We start from the raw sequence: 22,773 nt of genomic DNA on the forward strand, positions 1-22,773 counted from the left end.
GAATCGGGCTTTTGGATGCGCTGCAGGGCTCACAGGGACACCTCTATGGGCAGAAAGAAAACACGAGAAGCTGGTCAGCTGAGCACAGGCGGACTCCCCAGGGATCCAGGGTTGATGCAATGCTGGTCTGAACCTGGGCCCCACGTGACACCGACACCGTGCTGCTGATTGCCCCCACGCTTCCGTAGAGACCGCCAGTCTCCCGTGATCCCACCAGCAGCCTGTCCGATCCAGGCCAAACGTCCCGCACCTCCTTCCCGCACCCTCCCCTCAGCTTCGGACTCACGGACGGCTTCACAGAGGGCATCACAGCCCCCAGAAGAGCCGCCCGCCCCAGGCCCCCACCTCCGTGAGCCTCTGTCGTCGGGAAGAACTATGGTGTCCTCGCCGGGCCCAGCCCCCCACCTGCAGATCGGTGCCTGAAGTCAGGGACACGGCTCCAGCAACCCCTCCTTCTCTCTGTCATAACCCTCCCCTCCCAAGAGGGCTATTCCCAACAGGAGCCCAACACGTTGCACTTACTTCCACTTTAAACAAAATGAGACAAAGACCGAGAAAAGATGTTCTAAGGCATGAGAAAGAAAAACACAGATCAGCTATAAAGCAACCCTGATTGGACAGAAGCTGACTTCAAAACTGTCCCAAAACCAGAGTAATATTGCCGAAGTGTGAAAAGAAAGTAACTCTCAACCTGGGAGTGTCTTCTTGGAGAAACTCTACAGAACGAGCACAAAGATGTTCACAGGTAAAAAGTGAACCCCAACAGACTCCAGGAGCGAAACAATCTTTGGCTCCCACTCTCCCCCAACCATCAATCCACTGGTTGTGTTCAGTCGCTTCCTAATTCTTCCGCAGCTCTTCAGGCGGACCGGTGTCCCCCCCACACGGATGGAGCTGCTCCTGCAAGGTCACCACATCACATGGTCAACCCTCCGCCCCCCTTTGCCATCGGCAGCCCGACGGTAAGCGAGTCGCTCCTTCTCTGTCCAGTGTTGGCTGCATCCAGCTGCTCCTGGTTCCTCCTGCCTTCCTGCCTCTTAGTCCTGGACCCTGCTCACTAGCTCTGCCCCAGCCACCCACCCACCCATGCACCATCCACAGCAGGCCCTTGGTGATCTCACCTAGTCAAATGGCTTCCAGCACTCTCTATATCCTGACCACCACTGGGTGCCTCTCTTGTCCCCATGCCCCCAGGAACCTCCTGCTGCCCTCCAGCTGAGGTCCAGTAGACGCCACAGACTCTACGTGTCCCAGATCAACTCCTGCCGTCCCTCAGACCTGCTCCCCATGACTGCCCCTGCTCACACCCACTCCCTTGCCCTCCCTCTCTCCCAATTCTGACGTGGTCACACTAGGTGGCTCCACATCCTATCCTCCCATTTTCTCTGCCCCTCCCCAAACCAGGCAGATCCCCCTGACTCCTCCAAGCCCACCTGACAGAGTCACCAAGACCCTGTGTTATCTCTCTCTCTCTCTCTCTCACACACACACACACACACACACACACACACACACACACACACACACACCGTGTCTTCATCTCAATCATGAGGCCACAATGTTGTCACCCCTGACTTTCCCTCACGTCTAGACCACGTCTAAATCTTCCTGCCTCCACCTTTAAGACACATACCACAGACCTAGAATCCACCAGCGTCCCCCTCTCCACTGCGAGAACACAGGTCCGAACCCTCACTACCTTCCAGGGGATTATTCCGAGATTCCTAACTGGTCCTCTCTCCACGCCCACCCCCACCCCCGTGTCTACACAGCAGCCAGGAGCTGGAGGGCAGACTCTGCTCAAACCCTCCCGCGGCCTCCTGTCTCAGCGGAGGAGCGGCGGGCCCCGGCCTCCCCGCATCTCCTACTCTCCCCTTGCGCACCCCCCCCCCCCGCTTCTGCCGGGGCCTTTCTCCCCCAGATGCCCTGCGGCTCGCTCGCTCACTCCCAGGTCTGTGTTCAAGTGGCGCCTTCTCAGAGAGCCCTCCTTGTGCCATCGCCCCCCCCCCATCTCCGGCTCTGCCCGTCTCCACGGCCCTGCAGTGGGCACCGTGTGGGCAGGTCCTCCCCGGCCCCGGCCCCGGCAGTGGTGCCCGCGAGCGGCAGGCTGGCAGGCTCCCGTTTCCTCCCTGTCCCCCACCCCCCTCCCCCCGTTGGCTGCAGCGGGGCGGCCAGGCCCGAACACCCAGGGAGACTCTCGGGGACTTTGTGCACCCCAACGACTCCGTCCCTCTGTAGCCAGTGTTTTCTACAATGAACACAGAAGAATCCCTCCTCTTTTTTTTTTTTAAAGATTTTATTTATTTATTTGAGAGAGAGAGAATGAGAGAGAGAGAGAGAGCATGAGAGGGGGGAAGGTCAGAGGGGAGAAGCAGACTCCCCGCCGAGCAGGGAGTCCGATGCGGGACTCGATCCAGGGACTCCAGGATCATGACCTGAGCCGAAGGCAGTCACTTAACCAACTGAGCCACCCAGATGCCCTCCCCCCTCCTCTTTTTAAGGATTTTATTTATTTATTTGAGAGAGAGAAAGCACCCGTGGGAGCAGAGAGGAGGGGCAGAGGGAGAAGCAGGCTTCCCGCTGAGCAGGGAGCCCAATTCGATCCCAGGACCCTGCGATCATGACCCGAGCCGAAGGCAGATGCTTCACCGACTGAGCCACCCAGGCGCCCCAGTCCTTTTTTTAACGAGAGTGTGAGAGGTTAAAAAATCAATACTATGAGGAAAACTTCAGCTTCTGTTTATATCTTTTTTGTGATAAACATGGATTCTTTTTACACATCACAATCTTCCCGGGCTGGGTACCTGTGGGGTCCCATCCGCTAGGCTGCCACCGACAAAGGAAAATAAAAATATTTCCTCTCCTCAGCAATATATTTAGCAATCAAGCATTTCAACTCAGACTTCAGTGTAAGAATACTCCCATGTTTATTTTCAATTACAATCCCTCTATTTTGTGAAAAGTAGTGTTATTTTAATGTTAACAAAACAAGGCACACATTCAATAGTAAATATCATGGTGCTATTACCAAAACAAACAAACAAATCCCAGAATGTTCCTTATCCCAAGAAAAGCATCTGAAAAGATTAAGTAACAGAAGCTTTAGCTTTGTTTTGAGTCAAATTTCCCTGCGTGCTTCAGCAAGGCTCCTGCTCAGATACTGGCTCAATCCAATCGGAGGGAGTGCTAATTCGACGGTAATCCCCTCACTTGGAATGAGTACAACTCCCTGAGGGGATACTTAAAAGCAAATTTACCAAACGACAGACATCAGAAAATTCTCTCAATTTGTACAGCTAGATATTTGAAATGTCACTTCTAAATACTGGCATCCTGTAGAGGTACAATTTTTTTTTGAGTCGGAATAATTAATTAGGAGTAAATTTGTTGAAAATCAAGCAGATAAAATCCCCAGGACTGTTGGGCCTCTTTAATCAATTCTTCCATAAGAGAGACAAGCCCACAATTTAACATAAATAGACATGTACTCTGCGTTCTTCAAAAGACTGAAAAGAAATTAGTGATACTTGCACATATCTTAGATGATGGACTGCACCAGATGCAGGACCCTGCACAATTATGGCATTTTTCCATCCACATCAGGCTCCAGCCACTACCTAGATCTTGACTCATCTGACACCTGTGAGGCAGGGGGAGGGGGCCGCTTTCCCCGGCACCCCCTGCAGCTGGTGAAAACTAGAGTTGAGGTCTCCTGTGTCCTGGCGGACCCCGTTTAACATAAGGTGGGATCCCGACGTCACTTTTGGCTGGTCATGAGCCAATCAAAGATGCACACCTTAACATGAAGTATGCTGGTACCTTCAAAGCTCACAGCTGAGCTTGGAAATCTGGATTCAGGAATGTACATAAAATGACCCAGGGTCAGTTTTTTGAAATCATACTAGACTTCACAGAGCATAAAACGGACCATCTTAACCATCTTACAGTGGACAATCCAGTGGCTTTGGTGCCTTCACGACGCTGTGTGGCCGCCACCACGGTCTGCTTCCAGGACATTTTCACCACCCCCAAAAGAAACCACACACTTCCTTCCCATTCCCTCCTATCCTCAGCCCCTGGCAACCACTGATCTGCTTTCCCGTCCCTGTGGATTTACTTACTCCGGGCGTCTCACATAAACTGACTCGTATACGTGGCTTCTTTCACCGAACACAGTGTTTTTGACGTTCATCTACGTGGTAGCTTTCCCAGACTCCCCGTGAGGAGCTCGCTCCAGGAACCAGCTCGTGGTCACACAGCCCACTGTCCACCTGCCTGCCCCGGCCAACAACCAGGAGCGAGTATCAGGGGCTGCCCGGGGCTTTCGGAAGAGCTGTGTGTTGCACTCACTCCTGTAGGATCCCTGCCTTGGGGGGAGGAGACAGCCTGGAGCCGCTGAGGGGGCCCCCGGCATCAGACCCACGAGAGCACCTGGCCCCGCCAGCCCACGGCGGCCCACAGCAGAGGCTGTCTGAAGCTACAGTTTGGGGGGCACTAAGTAGATGATGCAGTGAAAGACACGCGTCCCTAAAACCACCAGGTGACCAACACATGCTCTGCCCTGTGGGGAACGTCGGAAGCAGACACGGCCCCGTGGGCAGCAGCCCCTAGCCAGGAGTTAACATCCGCGGAAATGACAATGACACAGCAGCCACGTTCAGGTGCGCTGGAATTCTTGGCTGCCCGTGCGCACCGACACTAATTCAAACACACCAGCAATAAAAGAGCAATTCTGAGGCAAGCGGGAACCCGGGGCACTGACCATCTATGTGATGCTAAGGGGCAGCCTTAGGGACGCACACTCTCGGGCGTCCGGGCCGGTGATTCCACAGTTGTTGGCGACCACACTGAGGGATGTGTGGATAAAGGATGACGGGCAGGATTTCCTTCAAACTGTTCCCGTAAGGAAATAAAACTGGCCACGTGTTAATGCTGCTTGAGCTGAGAGATGAGTGCTTCAGGGGCCATCAGACTTTGGGCTTGCACACGTTAGGAAGTCAGAAGCACCGCGGAAAGTCTGAAAGACGTAACAGCACAGGAGTGGATGCTCAGGGCAGCGGGACTAGCCGGACTCGACGACCGCCTGGGCTCTTCACGGGCTGCGGGCAGGGCACACGTGTGGCCGCAGCGGGCGGTGTGGATGAGCACGCGTGCATCTTTTGGGGATGGGGTGGGGGGGTGGGGCAGCTGGGGCTGTCCCCAGGGGTTCGGGCTGCTCAGAATGTGGTGGCCAGCTTTGCCCCCACCGTGGCGCGAGGGGCCACCTCCCCCCGGACTGTAGACTTGAGCAGGAACACGAGTGGTGACACACTCGGCTGCCGAAGCTGAAAGGGGCCTTGCAAGCGAGGGGGAAAGCGAGCAGCCTGCTCGGAGGCCTCCACGGCGGCCTGAGAGCGAAGCGAGAATGGGACACCTCGTGGCTCCCATGCACGGGAAGCCGGCAGGGGAGGCTCACCGAGGACGTCAGTACAGGGGCAGGCCAGTGAACTCCCGCGCGGTGACGCAGTGTCAGAAATAACGGTCTGCCCCACTCTGCTATTAATATTCCCTGCCTCCAAGTCTGCAAATATACTAAATACGGCCAATACGACAAGTTATACAGAATGTCCTTTTTTTATGATTATAAATTGTTATGTTCACAGTAGAAATTTACAACTCAGGCTTCCTAAAAATACGGTAAGATTTTCCCACAGTCACATACACAGTGAAAAAACATCAATGCACAATGTCCTTCCGAACATCATCTACACTTCGATTTGCCTAAAGGAAGCAGGCAGATTCCAAACTCTCGACGGGGGCTCAGTGAGATCCCTCAGCAGACCGCTGCCAACACGAGGGGGCTCACACACGGGCACCTGCAGCTCTCACCGCCCCTCGCCCTTCCCACAAAGCGAACGTGGACCAACTCTAACACCATCCAGAAGCCGATGCTCCCAGCACAGCATGGAAAAAATAGGAAACTGCCCTGTATGTCCCCTGATAAAACTGTCACACACATTTATAATTTTGGCAAAGCTTTAAAGCACAGAAAATTAAGAAATTTATAATTAAAATATACAATAATTGGAAACAACCCCAAATGTCTTGTCAAATGAATGGGTAAAACAGAATGTGGTATATCCACGCAATGGAATAGGCTTCAGCCATTAAAAGCAAGAAAGTACTGATAACCTGCTCCAACACAGAGGAGCCTTGAAGATACTCTTAGGTGACACCAGAGGCACGAAAGTCCACATGCTGTAGGATTCTATTTGCATGAAATGTCCAGAATGGGCAACTACATTGAGCAGAAAGCAGACTAGCGGTTGCCAGCAGCCGGGGGAGCGGAGACGAGAGAGGCAGCCAATGGGTACGGGGTCTCTGTTCGGGGGGATGACAAGGTTCGGTGGTCACAAACACCGTGAACGTACTTAAGGCCACTGATGGCGTGCTATAAAATGGTGAATTTTAGGTTCTATGCACGTTACACGCCCTGGCCTAGTGTTTAATCGTTGTGTGCTCTCGGCACTGAGCACCTTGACGCCCTTGGACAGGAACCAGCACCTTCCTCGGCTGCAGCAGGGAGTAGGCCTGCCCGACTGACTTATCAGCACCAACACATCCTGCACATCTCTAACCACAACACACAAAAATACAGTGGCAATTTGGGGCTTCGTGAGCTAGATCTTGAAAAAATAAAGCTGTTGTTTTTTTGAGTGTTCGTGTTACACAAGGCAGGGCTAAGCTTCCGAATGTGGGTGTTGGCCTGTTCTTTCCCTCCGTGAACACGCCTCCTTTCTGCCACTCGGCACACACTCCGGGGGTGCCCCCGCTGCATTCCAGGGTCAGAACACTGGCCCTGCACCAACCACCGGCCCCAGCAGCCTACGCTCCTCCTCCCATCACCAGTGGAGGCCCCGCCAGAGTCTCTGGGCCCTCCTCCCGCGGCCCCTCCGGCCCGAAGGCTGCCTGCAGGCAGGGACACGGCGGAGGGCCCAAGCCGACGGCACTTGCCGAAACCCCAAGGAGCAGTCGTGGGCTGAGGGAACCTCGCCCAGAGTGGCTCGCTTGCTCCAGGAAAACCACGGAGTCCTCTGCTCGGCCGGCAGAGCGCCTGTGGTCTGGGGCCACTGATCTACCATTCCTGAAACACCCAGAAGTCCTAAACGCTCAGGGAGCCAGACGAGAGCGGTAAGGGACGGACTTCTCTGCGGATTTATTACTTTCCAAATGCTCCTAAGAGTGATACTGGGGTCATCTGCTGGGTCACAGAGCAGAATGTTCTGAATGCCCAAATGGTCCCACGGGCAGTCAGAGTGACCTCAGGAGGAGTCCTCCCATGCAGGACTAGCACAGCTGAACAGAGGCAGCGACCAGGAAGCCCTCATCCGTCCATCCGTCCATCTGTCCATCCACAGTATCCAGTGCTCCTCCTTCTCACTGGTGCCTCTCCCTGTACCGTGACCTCTCTCTGTGCCTACCAGGTGGGACCTGCTGACATCACCTCCCAGGGACCCCAGCCGCCGCTGGCTGGTGCCATGAATGCTGACCGTGGGCTCCAGCAGCGCAGGTGTCAGGGAGGTGGGGTCAGGCTGTCCTGGGGAATGAGATAAGCTTCTGACTGGACAAAAGACCAAGGCACTCTTACTTAGCTATTTGGCAAGGCTTCATGAGAAACCCACTTTGAGCAGATCCTGGAAAGAAGGAATTCCCATCAGCAGGATATGCGTGCGCAGGACGGGCACCCGGCCAGGGACCCCCAGGCAACACAACCAGAAGCACAAAGGGCGTGAGGGCAGAAGCGCGAGAGGCTGGCATGGGCCTGGGGAGGTCATACTGGGTCGTGACACCAGGCTCCAGGGGCTTACAGTGTGTTCTATAAATAGCTGGCAGCCTCTGCAAATGGCCAAGTAGGCAGAGTGACCACAGCAGGGCACGGTGGCCCCCGGTGCACTGCCTCTGCCCTCCGGCCGCAGCTCCGGCCACATGGGGTTTGGAGTGCTCTGCCTGCCCTGTGGTCCCCACGGCGCCCGGCTCTGCTGTCCAACACCACCTCCCGAACCACCCGAACCACAGACTCCGTGCACCAGACGCGTTACCTATCTGTCCCCCAGCTGTTCGTCCCCCGCCCAGGTCACAGGCTCCTCGAGAGCAGAAGCCCTCTGTGTGGGTCTGCCTCTCCTCAGCGTCTAGCACAGGGCTCAGCACATGGCAGGTGATCCAAATACCGAGGAAGGAAGGCACAGTGACAGACTGCAAAGACACAGGTCGGGAGCACAGGGGGCCGTGAGGGGAGGGCCCTGCACTAGTCCTGGCAACAGACAGCAAGGTTTCTGTCCTGTCCTGGGGCCGGGGCTATGACAAGGCGGCCCATCAGTTAGCAAGCTCTCTTCCAACAGTTTTCGAACGCGCAGAGGTGAATGCTTGCTGGTTAAGAATCAATTAGAACACTTTCCTCTATGTGGGTCACACCATTCACTCATCTTTTTTCTAGAGCAGGTCAGAAGCTACTAGCAAAAGCACATACACACCATCCTAAACTGCTGCCACAGAGACCAAGCTTTACCTGAGCACACCCTCCAACAAATCCCCGAGTGGGCTTCTGGCCGTCCCTTGGGAGAAGGGGAGAAGACACTATGTTTAAATACAGTAGCAACAAGGAACCAGCAGGGTAGGTGGCAGGGAAGGGGGTCTCTTTCCATGCCCCAGGAAAATGTTTTTAACTAATTTTGGGTATTAGCCCGGAATGGAAGCCATTTCCAGACTGCTAGCCTCTCTCAGATGAACCCCCAACTCCATGTGTACTTAAATAACTAGGAAAAGCCATCTGCATCAGCTGGTAAAGACAGAAGATCTCTCAACAGAACAATTTTACAAGCACTTCCACAAAAAGCACAAATAGAATTCGCCAAACTAAAGACACCACTCAGTGAAGCTGCCTCTTTTCAAAAAGAAGTCTGTGAGACCTGAGGGGAGCCCAGCTCCTTCACCAACAACCCAAAAGAAAACACCCACCCAGCCCGATGGGCCCCATTTCCTTCCGCGCCAGAGACGGGGAGCCCTTTTCCTAACCACTCTCACCTGCTCCGAGGAGCGGGCCTCCCAGGGACCTGGCAGACACAAGCGCAGCCCCAAACCTCTCCGGCCGTCACTTTGCCAGGCCGCACACACAGGAACCCACACTCCAAAGCTGACCCCCTCCTGGGACAGTTTCATTAAAACGTGTTTGTAAGGCAGGATGCAGCTTAATGTAAGTGGACTTTCTAACAGTCTCTGCTATTAGATATTCACACAGATGACTCGACAGAGGGAGAGAGAACAGAATTTAGGATTCTCGTAACTCAGCAATTCTCAGAGTGGCCCCAGGAATTCCTGGGGGGGCCCCAGGAGCCGCTAAGGGGGTTTCCCAAGGCCAGAAGTATTTTTGTCCTGATACGTAGTGCTCTCTGTACACGGAAGGTTCGAGGGCAGAACCTGCAGGTGCCGGCTCCCATCGAGGCAGCAGCTCAGCCCCAGAACAGCTCTGCCGTGGAGGGGGGGCCAGCTTACCTAGAAATGTTCTTCCTGAAGCAGGGAAAAGCATTCATTTTATGAAACTCTGACTCTTCAGCCTCCTCGTATCTGTGTGAGGAAACAGGAAGTGTGCGTCACCCTAACTGTGGTGGCCGTCTCGCCGTCTGGAGGAAAAGTACTGGGGTGAGTGTCAGGCCGGGAGCTGAGCTTCCTTTCCCGGGGAAGACGGCTCGGGTGGTGGACAGACTTCCTCAGCACCGACCCAGGGGGTCACCGCTCCCGGAAAACAGCCCCAGCGTCTGCTGCAATGATGCAATTCAAGCCTGCATGCGCAAGTGCGAACGGTGGGAGACTTGTCGTCACCACCATGAGCTTCAGGATTCCAGATCCTGAAAGACTTCTGCTAAGATGCACGGTGACATCCATGAACTGGACGTGTGTCTGTGCGCAACGACACAGCCAGTGTCTGGAAAACCCGCACAACTCAGGAAAGCAATGCTGTCCAATGATGCTGCGTGACCTCAGGGATCACACCCAGCTAAGCATCCATCCACGCCGCATCCCGCGTGGTCTCAGACCCCGCACTGCCACCAGCTTGTACGAAACTGCGACCGGGCGCAGGGCGCCCGGGTGGCGCAGTCGGTGAGCGTCCGACTCTGGATTTCGGCTCAGGTCGTGATCTCAGGGTCGTGGGATCAAACCCCTTGTCAGGCTCTGTGCTCAGCAGGAGTCGGCTTCTCCCTCTCCCTCTGCCCCTCCCGGCAGCTTGCACCCACTCCTGCGCTTTCTAAGGAACAAAGAAACGAAGAAACAAACTACTACTGGTCGAGTTTTGGTGTGGTAGCAAAGAAAAATATCCACAATTATCTGAAAAGGCTACTAAAATACTCCTCCCTTTCAGCTACAAATCTGTGTGAGGCCAGATTTTTTTTCTTATACTTCAACAAAAACAACAAATTCCAGTAGACTCAGTGGGAAGCCAACTGCTGCTTGTATTTGGCCCAACCTTAAGGAGATTTATAAGAAGTGTGAAACAATATTGCTCCTCACTACATTTTTTTTTTTTTGGTTTTAAAAAATTATCTTTCATAAAAATACAATCTAGTAAAACACATCAGATTTCTCATTGTCTTTATGGCACATTATTTTTTAGACTACTTGGTTTAAATTTCTAATACAACGAGCATCAACAGAACCCACATAAACAAAGGGTCTTTGGGGCCCTTGATCATCTGAGACCACGCAGAGGTCCTGAGGCAGAAAGCTTCCAGAACCACCGCCTGCACTTCTCATTTTGTGGCGCGGGCTGTCATGCAGACTGTCTTCTGAAAACCCGGTGGCTCTGCTCAGGTCTCTCCGGAACGATGGCAACAGCTGCAACTCTCACGGGCACGCCAAAAACCCCAACTGCAGAGGGGCTGCAGACGTGTAGGGCCGGGCTTCCGCCAGACGGCAATAGCAGTGACATGGGTTCGCTGGCAGAGGCCTGGCGGGCGCGCCCTGTCCCGGGCGGCAGAGCTCGGAGCCCGGCTCCCGCCCAGCTCCCGCCCGGCTGCCGCCGAGCTCCCACGCCGTGCCGCGTCCCGCTGACTCGGGCGGGGAGAAGGCCAGGCTGCACCAGATAGTCCCCTCTCTCTAGGAAACTGCCAACCAGAAGAGGGAAACAGGCACACGGAAAGTGTCGAGAGAACAAACACAGAGTTAATCATTAATAAATGTGGAAATGGTCCATGCTTGTTCCAAAGCAAGTGGAAAGGACCCACGGTACACCTCAGTGCATGAAGTTCATTTACAAATGTCTTTGGATTCACTGGGTTAGTATTCGCCTCCGACAGACACCACCCAGAATGGAGAGGGAGGCGAGCACGCAGTCTGTGTGAACAGTGACCTTTCCGAGCCCAGTAATATAGGGACCGGTGCACAGTTCTGATACCATTTTTTGGAGGGGGTAGGGGACGCTTTGGCAAATCATCACATTACCTCCAAGTTTATTCAGTTACTCCAGCTTAAACAACTATTCATCAAGTGCTCAACTCAAAAGCAGCAAACATCATTCACTTCAAAATACATAAAATTTCACCAGGGAAAAGATTTGCGCAAACAGGTGCTCTTCACCACTTCCAGTGAGCAAACAGCTTTCTCGCCCAGCTCCTAAGCTGGAGGATTATAGGCCTGATGACTGGTCCTCACCAGCCCTGGGGGCTCGGTCGGCGGTGATCCCAGCAAGAGGGGAGAGGAAATCATCTGCAGGCTTTTGGAAATGCTAAGAAGTCTGCCTTCCTCCTATTTTATAGCTCAATCTTAAAACAACCCGCCACCGAATTCAGGTCCCCTTGTGCCCCTGCACTAACGTGCCAGCTGCACGCACGGACGGCAATGTGACCAGCCCACAGCGGCAACAGAGCGCGACGTGTGGGTGCGCTACCATGACACAGGCTACGTGAGGGTCAGTGCACGAACCACGGGGAGCAACATAAAGCACAGGCCAGGGGCACCCCAAACAGCCACCATGGCTCACTGGGCCACCCCCGTAAGTGCAGCCCTTTTTGTTCTGATGTAAAAAGAATGGGAGATCATCTAGGGATCCAGAAGTTCTGCTTCAGAAAGGGCCTTTCATCCTATTACCCACTTCTGGTCATCATCCTTCAGAAAAGCATATAGAAGGGGCGCCTGGGTGGCTCAGTTGGTTAAGCGTCTGCCTTCGGCGCAGGTCATGGTCTCAGGGTCCTGGGATCGAGCCCCGCATCGGGCTCCCTGCTCGGCAAGAAGCCTGCTTCTCCCTTTCCCACTCCCCCTGCTTGTGTTCCCTCTCTCACTGTCTCTCTCTCTCTGTCAAATAAATAAATAAAATCTTAAAAAAAAAAAAAAAAAAAGGAAAAGAAAATGCCTGAAATATTAACAAAGGGTGGTTAGCGGAAATTCCCCCAAAGTGTTCAGAGTTACCAAAGGGCATCAGAGATCCATGGTGTAAAAAAAGCAAGAGTAAAACTCAAACCAGTATTCATTAATTCAAAAGAGCATTCTAAAAAGAATTTCACCTGACTGCTCTTTAATTAAAACACTGGAGGGGCACCTGGGTGGCTCAGTTGGTTAAGCCTCTGCCTTCGGCTCAGGTCATGATCCCAGGGTCCTGGGATCGAGCCCCGCATCGGGCTCCTTGCTCAGCGGGAAGCCTGCTTCTCCCTCTCCCACTCCCCTGTTTGTGTTCCCTCTCTCGCTGTCTCTCTCTGTCAAATAAATAAACAAAATCTTAAAAAAAAAAAAAACCAAAACACTAGAAAATCCAAACCCACTAGTTCCAAGTCAATTTTTTCCTTTTATTCCTTAGGGAAGCTTAAGTTACCACAAAGAGTTCTCTTAAAGGGTCCTCTACATTTGCATAATTATGGCAAAGCAATGCAAGCTACTCTCCTTATGTGTTCAACCACCAAACAGGTGCACTGGCCTGTCCTGATGACACCCATGGGGTCAAGGTCCTGGAATGTGCAGGCAGGTGCCCAGCTCCATGTCTGAGCTCCGGCACTTCCTGCTTTGTGCCCTGTACCTCCGTGTGCCTCAGTTTCCTAACCAGCAGTACCAGTTAGGGTCATGTCAACACTCCTAAAGCACTGCACGGGTGCACGGTACACAAGCAGCCAGGACACCCGTGTGAGCTGCTGTTAGTGACCTGACTTCCTCCCTTACCCCCGACCACTTCCCTCTGCAGCTCGAGTCACTTCCTGAGCCTCCAACTGCACGTGTGTGATTCTCCTCCCCATCTTCATCACACGCAGGCCTGTGGCCATCCATGTGGGTCCCTGCCACGCACCTAGTCACCACCTTCCGCACACTTCCACTATTAACTGTCTCCTAGTCCTGTAATCATGCTGTAAATAGTTTTAAGGCTAAAGGCCATGACTTGCCAAATGGAAGCATTTAAAACAGACCACTTTTAAAATAAACAATGTCATGACGTGGATGGTGACAGGGCACTGTGCAGGATTCAGGTCCTGATGGCCCAGGAGCAGGACTGATGCCACCAGCTGTCCACACCTGCTCTCCGCCCCCGGGCCCACAAGGCGGCTGCTCTCGGGCCACACTGGAACCAGCCGTGTCTGCCTAGCACAGAGCACAGCTTCCGTGAAACATCACCTGAGCAGCGGCGGCAGCTCGAACTCAAAGCCAAAGTACCAAAACGAAAAGGGAAGCTCTCCGCTACCTGACCACCAGCCGATAACATAGGGCACACGTCAGGTGCAAGTTCAGGGGCAGGGGGCGCACGCGAGAAACACAGGTTACATAAAGTTTAAACGTGTCCAGAGTGGTTTGGGGGTTTTTTTGTTTTGTTTTTAAAATGTAGACAAGCCTCCAGGTCTCTACTTTGTTACAGGCAGAGACGTCCCCCTTTCCTGCACCTAAGAGCCCCTCCACACCGAGGTCTGTTTCCAATTAAGACACACTATTGAGTTACAGCGCGAACGTGTCTGCTTTGTTTCTTCTGGGGCTTTGTTTAGAAAACAACTTTGACAGTGTCCAACCAAACAACCAGGACCGAATACGGGAAGAGTCACAAGAATCAGAAAAATCTGTTCCCGTTCAAAGAAGGGTGTTTTACGAGAAACACGTGCCACACTCATCTGTGTCGGTTTGCAATCTCTAATCGAAGCAGCTCAGCCGGGAGACATGCCTTTCAGGAGCATGATGGAAAATTCCGTGGACAGACGGACGCGCTGTCCTGTAGGACTCAGTGTGGGATCTTTGGGGGACCATACAGCATTTGCACTGAGTCATCCACATCCCTGCATGGGCACCCCGTAGCCCAGCTCTGCACAATTTCTGTGGCCCATCATCCAGGCCAGAGCGAAAGCTCCCCCAGGAACCCCACCACCTACCACATCAGCACCCTGCTTTCTGCAGCCCTCACCAGCCCCAGGCAACACACAACACTGGCACAAACTTACCATGCAGCGTAATTTTTAAATTCCCCAAGCAGGGCATACTCCCCCGCCAAAGGAGCCGCGGCATTTCTTCTACCCACTAAAATAATCGCTCTTATGATAAGTAACATGCACTGAGCACATCCTAGGCATCAGGAGGCATTTTCCATGTAGTAACCCATTTTGCTTTCACAGTAATGACTGTTAATTATGATAGTTAGAACAATTAATTATTCTACATAATTAACAATCATGATGATCCAGAATTAAGATGAATAAATATATCAAGAATTATTTGTTATAACTAAATGTCTCTATATTATATATAAAATACACCATATTCGTTATCCTGATAATTCTGGGATATGTAATTTTATATTAATAGTTATTCATTATAATAACTAAAATTGGTACTTTCATTATCCCCGCTTCATAAATGTTTCCTCATCGAGAGCCAATGTGATGAGAGCAGCCAGGATGGGAACGCAGGGACGCAGCTGGGACAGCACCATTGCTCTCTGTCAGCCTTGGGGTATGGACCCACACGGCGGGTGCTCAGCAGGTGTCCTGGAGCCCCCCCCCCTTATGAATGAAGTCAGCTTACTGTAGGGGCTTCTGTGATCAACCCCTTGGGGAAGACATGTTTTAGCATTAACTGTTTATACCTCAGTGCCTATGTGGTTTTATTAAGCAGTCTAGTCCCCCGCCCTACACACACACACACACACACACACACACACACACACGCATGCACTCGCACACACGCACCCTCTGCCTCCACCTCTTCTGAGCCAGGAACCGTGTTAGGTGCTGCAGGTGCGGTCGTGAGACATGGTCCTGCCCTCTCGCAGCTTCTAGTTAGTGAGAGACAGACACCAACTCATCCCCTCAACACTTCCCCAGGGAGCGAAAAAGTGCTCTGAAGGAAAGGGGGTGTGCTAGATGTACACGGAAGAAGGAGGATCCTGAAACCAGCAGCTAACAGGACTGCTTGCCGCAGGCCAGGCAGCCTTTTATAATCCCCGGAATCCTCCCAACTCGGGGGGAACTTCTACAGCCAGTCCACCTCGTGAGAAGACTGAGGCCCAGGAGAAGTGCCGCACAGCTAGGGGGCCTGCGCTCCCGGCCTGTGTCCCGAAGGAGGCCACCACCTTTTCACTTTAAACACGGGTCCCTCCGCCCCACACGCAGATAAACAGCACTCAGAAATGCTCAAGATACTAGGTGAACAGCAGCAACATAAAATTAGAAATGCAGGTGAATCCCAACTGTCTAAATATATGTAGGAAAAAAAAAAGTCTAGGGGCGCCCAGCTGGCTCAGCTGGAAGAGCGTGCAACTCTTGAGTTCAGGGTTGTGAGTTCAAGGCCCACAGGTGTAGAGATAACTCAAAAAAATATTTTAAAAAAAAAAAAGACAAGAAAAAAAAATGTCTGATGCCTTAAACTTATGAGTAAGGAAAGTAATAATTTGGGGTGGTGCCCGGATCCTCACTGCTAACGTGAGACGGATTTCTGAGCGGAACCACTATCTGCCCGCCCCCCTTTCACGCTGGAAGAGCAGACTGGGATGAAGGTCATGAATGGGGTTGAGAAGGGGGTGGGGGGGGTGGAAGAAGAGGAAAAACGTCTGGAAATAACCTCACACGTATTAACTCTCCCTCCCAAGGATTATTATGGGTGACTTTTTTCTATTTATGTCAGTATCTTCTAAATGCTTTGAGATGAGATGTATTCCCTTTATCATGAAGAGCAGAACACTTTCTGGAAAACGGATCAGGAGACCACACTGCCTGCCGGGAGAGCCCACGGCACGAGCGGACCGCGCGGAGCGGCTGCTCTGATGAGGGCCGCGGGGCTTGTCCTGGAGGCCGCCCCCAGCCTCCTCTCCCGGGCGGGGCGCAGCGGAGGAGCCCTGCTGACCGGGGCACACAGTGTATCCACATGTAGCAAACGGTGTCACCTGGCCGTCAGCGGCAACTGTTACCAAGCTGCTCTTCAGGCTCTCGGGCACACTTGCTAGCCACTCTCTGTAGCGACTCCCACATTTACACGAGCAACACCAAGACCAATTCTACGGGGAGGCTGGGGGTTCTGGCTCTCCTCACACAATCTCATTTTCCCCTCCAGACTACTCATTACCCTCCACAGAACTGACCCGAATTTCTCATACACTAGAACTGGAAGCAAGGACCTGAGACATACAACAGGAACTGTCAGAGGGAAGGGGGCAGAGGAGAGAGGAGCCAGCGGAGGGGCTCTGGAAGACAAGGTTCTGACTGCCTATTATTTGGCGAAACACAAGAAAGCCACACACAGACACCAATCCTCTAGTTAGTACATTTGTTTCTCCCAGGGATACTGGGTAGCAATTCTGAAACCACTTTCTATGTACTGGGTCTGAATGTATTGCGGATAACCAGACACAGACTTCTCACTATCTGGTAAAGAAGTTATAAATAAGGAAAGAGGAAAGCTAGAATAAACCTTGGGGTATTGGACTGGAATCAGAAGTATCAGCATGAACTCACGGGTTTTCATAGATACACAGAAGGACAGATAAATATAGATGCGCATGCATGTGTGAGAACAGACACATATATTTCCTAGCTGTGTCTACCACGAGGACACCCCAACAGCAAGCACACACCCAGGGCCCCAGGCTTACTTGCTTTCACCATTCTCCAATAAAAGGAACCAGGGCTCCCTGACAGGATGGACTGGGCAGAAAAAATACAAGGTGAGCCTAGGGCGGCTTGGAGGTCCAAACGGGAAATACTGAAACATAACAGGGGTTGTGTTGGAAGGACACGGGCACTCCTTGGAAGGGCTCCACGTCAAGGTCACAAAACACAAAGGAAGGGGCTGTTGCAGACGGGACAGTACAAGAGATGTGACAACAAATGCCATGAGGGCCTCCAGGCTGGAGGGGGTCCTGAAACGGAAGCAGACCCACTCAGACCAACAGCCAAACTGGATTCAGATCTGTGGCTTAGCTAATAGCACCGCTACCTGAACATCGATTTCTCGGTGTTGGCAACTGTCCTTTGATTCTGTAAGATAACCTTAGGGGGAGGCTCAGATGGGAACTCGGTACTACTTTAGCCACCTCTCCCCAGGTCTCAAATATGTCACGATCTTGCTGTGTCTCTCTCTGCCAAATAAATAAATAAAATCTTAAAAAAAAAAACAAAAAACAAAAGAATATCTAGGAAGGCAATGAAATGAAGCATCAAATAATGGAGGGTAAGGGGCAGGGGAGAAACAGGCAAGCAAGGCTGGACCGGCTCGGTGAGTGGAGTGATGGTGCCCATCACCACAGGGGCTCCTATTTTCTTGTCTACTGTGCACGTTTGAATTTTTCCTTATGAACAAGTCCTTCAAAACTTTCTCTCAAAGTCTGCAAACAACGTAAATCTGCTCACTTCCATTAGTGCCCAGGACCACCCAGGCAAACCGAAGAAACCAAAGGCAGCCATCTCTAGACACTGTCCCCATCTGCTCCACCCGCTGCCCGAAGCACCTGTCCAGTGGGCCGCGCTGGTCATCTCCGAGCCACTCCCCGCCTCTTCGCCACCATGGCCAGCAGGACCCTCAGAAACACACACGGTGCTTGCGCAGCTCTGTGCCCTGCTCCTGGCGTTCTGGATTGAGAGCACCGTGCCCAGGGCAGCCCCTGCCCCTGAACCTGTCCGGTCCCATCCCAGGCCCCCGACAAGCCGTGCTCCCTGTCATATTCCCTTCCGGCTCCGGGAACGTGCTCTCCAACCCACCTGCACTAAAAACATCTGCCATTTTCCATGGATTTGTGGGTGACCACTTGATTCGTGTCTGGGTTCACGACTCAGACAGTGAGCTCAGAGGGCAGGGGCTGCTTGGGTGTGCATTCACTTCTGTGTCCCCGGCACCGGGCGCGATGCCAAGTGCGTAGCTGGCACACCATGCCTTTTTCCAAGAGTGAACATCTCTGCCATTACACATACGGGCCCGACTCGGGGTACTGGACGCTCACATTCTTTCCTGCCCTATTAAAGTGCGCTTAGCTTTCTTGTGTCGTTTCTAGTTCTCCAGGCCCAAACACACTCCAAATCTGGCATGAAGAAATGGACCCTATCTTATAGCTATTAAGTATATTAAGCTTATTATAGCTATTGAGATCTGGGCAAAACATGGTTAAACCTAGGTGTTGTTTTTTGTTTTTTTGCACTTTGGGAAATAATAAAGTATGCAAAAATGGGTTATTACATTAAGAATTTCATTTTCTAAAAGGCAGTGATAACAGTAAGTATTGGTAAGGACGTGGAGAAACTGGAACCTTCGACACTTGGCAGGAATGTAAAATGGTGCAGCCGCTGTGGAAAACAGTCTGACGGCTCCTCAGTCACAGAGTATAACCCCGCAATTCTGCTCCCAGTACGTGTCCAAGTGAAATGAAAACATGTCCACGCACCAACTGGTACACGAATGCTCATGGCAGCAGTATTCACAAGAGTCGAAAGGTAGAAACAACCCAAATGTCCAAGAGATGAACAAACAAACTGCAAGACATCCATACAACGGAGCACTGGAGCGTAAAGAGGGATGGGGTGCCGATACGTGCCACGTGAACCTGGAAACATCGTGCTCAGTCAAAGCCAGACGTAGAAGGTCATACAGTTTTGGATTCCACTTATATAAAATATCCAGATTAAACAACTCATCGAGACAGGACGCAGAATGGTGGTTGCCCAGGGCCGGGGGTAGGGACCACGGGTACAGGGCTTCTTTTTGGGGTGATGAAAATGTTTTGGAACCTGCTAGAGGTAATGGGTGCACTACCCTGTGACTCTACTAAATACTCCTGAATCATTCACTTACAACATCTTGTGATCGGGCACCTGGCTGGCTCATTCGGTCAGTGTGCAGCTCTTGATCTCAGGCTTGTGAGTCTGAGCCCCACTCTGGGTGTAAAGGTTATTTAAAAATAAAATTTTAAAGAAAAAAAGTAAAATGCCTTGTGTTGAGTGAATTTCACCTCAATTTTTAAAAAAGGCTATGACATTCTGAAAGAATTTCCTCTTTGAAACATCTAATAGTTTTCTTTTTCCCTTGTTAACGATACAGACACACTTGGAAAAGACCACACAAATAATAGCAACAGTGGCCGAGAGCACTGGAGGGCGGGGGGCACCGCCAGGGAGACTGGAGTTGTCTAGAACAAGGCAAACGACCCTCTCACAGCATCCAAAAGATGACTGCAAGACTCCTTAACAACCATCATTCTACAACATGGACTTAAAACTACCTTATTTCAATAAAAACGTGCGACGGGGGCACCTGGGTGGCTCAGTTGGTTAAGCGACTGCCTTCGGCTCAGGTCATGATCCTGGAGTCCCGGGATCGAGTCCCACATCGGGCTCCCTGCTCGGCGGGGAGTCTGCTTCTCCCTCTAACCCTACCCCCTCTTGCGCTCTCTCTCTCACTCTCTCTCTCTCTCTCAAATAAATAAATAAAATCTTATAAAAAATAATTTTATTAATATTAAAGATTTTATTTATTTATTTGACAGAGAGAGAGACAGCGAGAGCAGGAACACAAGCAGGGGGAGTGGGAGAGGGAGAAGCAGGCCTCCCGCGGAGCAGGGAGCCCGATGCGGGGCTCGATCCCAGGACCCTGGGATCATGACCTGAGCCGAAGGCAGACGCTTAACGACTGAGCCACCCAGGCGCCCCTAAATAAATAAAATCTTAAAAAAAATAAAAATAAAAATAAAAACGTGCGAAAATAAAATACAAACCACGTCTCAAATAAACATTTATTGGAATGACACCGGGTACCACTGGAAAACTTGACAGTGTGTCTTGCAAACTACAACTTAATTTCATCCTTGAAGTTCGGCAGGGATGGTACCCCCAGCCCGCAGGGCCCCCCGCTCGCTGCCCCTTCAGAAGCACGGATCACCCACCGGGGCGCCCTCTCCGACGAGCCCGGGCTCAGCATCATGCTCCAGGCAGCCAGGACTCTTAGTCATTGGTCATCGGAGGGACAGGACTCCCTGATGGAATGAAATTTAAATCCCTCAAAAAGTCAACCTAATTCTTTGCTTTTCCTCTAAAGACCAATAAAATAAAAATAAAATAAAATAAAAATGCCACACAGAGTTCCTTCAGCTTTACAACCAAATTTCTTACCATCTATTCTATTTACTTCATAGCATTTATCTTCTAGAGAATTTTCACGCAAGACACCCATTTTTTCCTGAATTCACGTCTAGAATTCCGCGACTGAGAGGTTCACCAGCTCTTCACTGGGGCCTTCGGCCCCGGGGGGTCCCAGGCCACATTCTGGCTCTGGCAGCAGGCCAGGGCTGGGGGTGCTGACATCTGTCAATGCCTCAAACCCTCACAGGAAGGCAGATGACATAGCTGTCCCCTTCTCACACATGAAGACACGGAGCTGAAAACAGGCCCAGGAGCGCTTTGGGGCTGCACAGCCCAGAGGGGGCGAGGCCGGATCCCACACTCACGAAGCTTCTAGCGGGGCGCGGCGGGCCATGCCTCCCACCCAGCACGGGCCACCTCCAGGCCTAGCTCCTGAGGGCACAGCTCTGGACAAGACTGATGGGAGCAAAGAGGGAGGCAGTCAGCGCCCCCTCGCTGCACCTCCACCGGCCAGATCATCAGCCAGGCTCAGTGGAACGGACTCGTGGGCTGCACACTGAACCTACCAACATCTAGACACGTACTCACGAGAGGGGAGCTGGGAGGCTGGCGGAGAAGGAAGACTTTTCACTGTCTGCTCTTTGACATGTTAGGATCTGACTTGTCCCATGTACATCCATTACCTGTGTAGGTAAATCATTTCATAAGTGGCCCCCACGGTCCTCTTCCCTCCAGACAGCTTAACACGCGTCACCCTCGAGGTACGGCTGCCACCTTCCATGCCAGACAGAGGTGGGAGAGACCACTTCCAGGGGGAACCATGGAGTCACGAGGGCAAGGGAGGACTGCAGCCCGAAAAAGCGCTCGGGTGGGCCGCGTGGGGGATTTTTCAAAAGTGTACACAAGTTTCAAGTCACTAGAGTAAAACATTAACAATTAAATGGAATAAACATTTAGTGAGGAAAAAGAAAACACTACGGCGGACACTGGGAAACAGACCAAAGATAACCAAGAGGATCCAGGGCGCAAGCAAATGCAGTTTAATGCATTTGTTAATGAAGGACACTGACCACCAGGCAAAACACACTGCGTGCAATAAATGTGCCAAGTGAAGACGATGGATTTTTTCTCCTGGATTTCCGAGAACTGCCTTACATGCAGCCCAGACAAAAGTGGGGCGCCTGGGTGTTCAGTTGGTTAAGCATCCGACTCTCGGTTTGGGCTCCAGTCGTGATCTAGGGTGAGATCAAGCCCCGGTCAGGCTCCGTGCTCAGCTGGAGGATTCTCTCTCCCTCTACCCCTCCCCCCACCAAGATAAATAAATAAACCGTTTTTAAAAAAACTGAAAAATGAAAAACAAAACTTGCCTCAGCTGCTCCTTCCTTACCCCATCATCAACGACCCCAGGGTTCTTCTCAGCCAGCTCGGGGGAAGGGTCTCGGCTCCGGCCCCACGTACAGGCTCCCCTCCACCCCCTCTGCTCTGCCACCAGCGAAAATCTTAGCACCTCCCCACCTGTAGGTGCATGAAGACTCCCAACTCCTCCTGTCACACGCGTGCTAACCGCCCTCGGGGGGCCCTGCCACCCCCCAGCGTCACCTCCAGAGCTCCAGGCCTCCCCCAGCACTCAGCAGCAGCCTGCCCAGACCGGTCTGTCTTCTCAACAGGTTGTCCTGCCTTCAGGCCGCTCCCGACATGCCTCTGCCTTCAAGATACACCCACTACCGGACAGCTGACCAGGGCAAGTTTTTACCGCAGAAGCAGAACATCAGCATCACAGCCTAGTGAAGTGATGGAGCCTGATGACCGCCAACCAACAGCAAGGGCCGTGAGGAAAGAGCAGACAGACCTGCCTCCTGAGGTCTGCATCAGTGGTGGGGTACCAGCGACTGAAAGTCCTCAAACCCCAGAAAGTAGAACCTGCATCGGATCAAGCCTTTGGGTCTGACCACTGATTTGCAAGAAACCACACAGGACAGAGGAACATGTCGGATTACACCAAGATGTCATCAGCCAAATCCAGAGTGTGGGAAACAAGCCCACCCAGCCAGCTTCTTCCACCAAGACACAGCGAGAAGCGTGGGAGAGGAGGAGAAAGCTAGAGATGAAGAGACAGGACATGGCTGTTTGCGGCTGGGGAGGACGGGGTGGTGGGGGTGACAGCTAGAGGCACAGGGTTTCTGGAGGGGGGACCATGTCCAGACACTGTGGGAGTGGCTGCATAAGT

At 52.3% G+C, this 22,773-nt stretch overlaps 1 protein-coding gene and 1 pseudogene across 1 annotated transcript in view; one reads left to right on the plus strand and one right to left on the minus strand.

Annotated features, from left to right (window-relative positions):
* The window catches only part of AGO2 (argonaute RISC catalytic component 2), a 110,763-nt gene that overhangs the window by 78,293 nt on the left and 9,697 nt on the right, over positions 1–22,773 (minus strand). The gene's annotated exons all lie outside the window — the stretch shown is intronic.
* LOC116639621 lies at positions 15,844–15,941 on the plus strand (annotated as a pseudogene).

This window comes from Phoca vitulina, unplaced genomic scaffold (genome assembly GCF_004348235.1).
Source record: "Phoca vitulina isolate PV1807 unplaced genomic scaffold, GSC_HSeal_1.0 scaffold18, whole genome shotgun sequence".
NCBI classification, from domain to species: domain Eukaryota; kingdom Metazoa; phylum Chordata; class Mammalia; order Carnivora; family Phocidae; genus Phoca; species Phoca vitulina.